The following is a 3,150-nucleotide window of genomic DNA, read 5'->3' on the forward strand; positions in this document are numbered from 1 at the left end:
TTATTATTATTGCCCTCCACAACCCCCCCTCCCCCCACCCCGCCTCCCGCCTCCGGAACCCACCAGGCTTCTAGTATACACAGACAGATCTGAATCCCAGTGGTGGAGTCAACTTAGGCTGATGCTGGGATTCCCACTCCATTTTTCCTTCCCTTTAATTGTCACTCTTTTCAGTTCCTGCCCTTCCCCTCACCCCTTACCTCCTGATACTAAGCCTTACTATTGCTGAAATTCTACTCTCCATGGGGCATACCCAGCCGAATCCTCCTCTCTGGCTGCCCTTCCTCAGACCTTAGAACAGGCCCCCTTCACATACCCCTGTGGTCTAATTGGTCTTTATGAAACCTGTTCACTTTGATATACTTTCAATTCTCCCACTGGTTCCCACATATTACAGAGAAACTATTATGAATTCAGACATGTGGGGGACAGTTTCTGTAGAACTTTCAGAACAGAGTAATTGATTCCTCTTATGGTCAGCTCCAGCACCAATCAAATTTTCATGTCCTAACCCATTTTCAAAATAAGTAAGATGAGAACCACAATAGCAGCTCCCCAAATACAAGGTCATCCAGTGTATCCAAGAAGTCCAGCATTTCATAACAGAATCCTAAGATATCCCATCTTAGTTTGCCAAATGATGAAAGCAAAGTTAAATTCCTGTTATCCAGGCTCACAATACAGAAGACTGTATGTCCTCACTCCCTTTGCCCTCCAAGTCTCTCCTCTGGCAAACAAGTATCTCTACTAGATCAGCCATCCTCCCTCTTCCCAACCTGTTTCTCCTGTTCAAGGCAACCAGCAGGGTTTGAGTATGTCAACACTGGAGTATGTGGGTTCCCTGGAGAGTTAGGTTTTCTGTATTAATTACAAATTGGGAGGCTATTCCAGCCCCAGTAAAACCAATGCTAGGATCGAATTCCCTTCTCTGATTTTGGTGGCTGGGATTAGCTGGTTAGGGGCATAGGTCCAGGAAGGAGTGTGATAAAGGTGCTAGAAAGAAAGAACAGGGTTTGTAGTCATCAGGCTGCTAGAATCTTTGGTTAAGTCACTACCTAAAAGCAAGTAGAGACCCAGATTTTTCTCCATGTGGGTCAGACATGGCAGCCCCAGTCTTCCAGAACATACCACAACTCTTGAATAAAAAGATCTGTGAGAAAACAGCTATCACAATGCCCATATACTTGACATGATGTGAGAAACAGCTGCCAGAAGGTCACTAGCCAGACAAGTGAGCATACAATAAGACGGTAGCATATTATAGCTCAGGATGCACTGATAATGGAAGGAAGAAGGCAGCTGACAGAGGAGTCCAACCTATAACACACAGACCACTTTGTCTCTGCTTTCTAATTTCTTGAGAACAGTATCCTACAACCCTTCAAAGCTAGGTAAAAAAGCTCATAATTTCAGCCCAAATTAATGAGTCTATGTTTGTAGTGAGGGCAATGGGTGAACAAGAAACTACATTTGATTCATAATACCATTTAATACAGATGTCCTAGAATCAAAGAATTTGGCATTAGAAATAACTTTGGAGGTCTCCTTATCCAAACTCCCACCCAATGCAGAAATCTCTTTCATAATATTGCTAGAAAATGATCATTCCATCTTTCACTTCCAGTGAAAAAGAATTTAGAGATATTTAATTGCACTAAATAGTTGTATCTTGATATTGCTCTGAGCCTTAGCTTTTCCTTCTGCAAAGCAGTGAACAATACTGCCTTCTTTGCAGGAGTCAGCGTAGTCCCTGGTTTATAGCAGATGCTTCCCTCCAATTGAGTCAGGATATGCCTCTCTGTAACCTCCATCTATTGGAAATGCTTGCCTTCTGGTACCAGAAGGAACACTTTCCACATGACAGCTCTGAAGACAATAATCATGTTACCATTGACCTTTTCTGGATCTTCCACAAATTGTATATACATCCTTGTCTTCAAAATGACATCTCTTACACCCAGAGTCCTTAATACTTCTACATATAGAATGTATAACCAACTAAAACACCAACATCATCTTCATGTGAACTTCTTTTTTTGAGGAAGATTAGCCCTGAGCTAACGTCTGCTGCCAATCCTCCTCTTTTTGCTGAAGAAGACTGGCCCTGAGCTAACATCTGTGCCCATCTTCCTCTACTTTATATGTGGGACGCCTGCCATAGCATGGCCTGACAAGTGGTGCATAGGTCTGCACCTGAGATCTGAACTGGCGAACCCCAGGCCACCGAAGCAGAACGTGCGAACTTAGCCGCTGCGCCACTGAGCCAGGCCCTCACATGAACCTCCAATAGCCCAAGTTTTCCCCCTACTGTGTAAGTGTAATAGGTTTTTAAAAATTAAAGTCAGGATGGTTTTTTTAACTCTTTTTAAAACAATTTTGTTGGTTTCATTCTATTAAGATGATTATGAATTTTGATTCTGTTGCCCATTGCATAGGTTGGGTAAGTCTCTTTACATTTTTTATATTTAGAATAAATGGACAAAAATAAGACAGAATACCATTTGAGGTGGAATGGTAGTATCATCTGAGTAGTAGTGGAACCATAATTCTACATTGTGATAACCATTATCATGGTTAAAGAAAGCTTCCTGTTGACTAGTTAACCATACTGCTTAAATATTGAAAATAGTGACACTTAAAGGGAATGTTTCTATCATCTGTAAAATGCATTTCTTTAGAATGTCATTTACACAATGGCTTTAACTATATATTAAGCTTCACGCAATCCTTCCCCTTCCCAAACCTCTCCTACTTGTTTGAACTAAATAAATATCTCCTTTTCTAGAGGTAAGTGTTCTCTCACACACTGCTGACCCACCATACAAGACTGTTCTCTATACAGTTAAAGCTTTGCGGGATTACCATATGCCACCCACTTTACATGGATTATCTCATTTGATACTGTGAACTAAGCACTACCGTCACTTCTGTTTTACAGATTACAAAACCAAGCTCAGAGAGGTTCACTACTTTGCCCAAGGAGGTAAAGCCAGTAAGAAGGAGCTGAAGGGCTGGTAGCAATGGAAGAAATGAGGACCACAAAGCCTTGTGTTCAGAAGACTAGGAGAGAAACACTGACATAATTAGGCTGTGCCTGGGCTCTCCCAACTTCCAGGGGCCCTGACACAGAGACTTTGTGAGACAAGCACA

The sequence above is a fragment of the Equus przewalskii genome, chromosome 6 (genome assembly GCF_037783145.1).
Source record: "Equus przewalskii isolate Varuska chromosome 6, EquPr2, whole genome shotgun sequence".
NCBI lineage: Eukaryota > Metazoa > Chordata > Mammalia > Perissodactyla > Equidae > Equus > Equus przewalskii.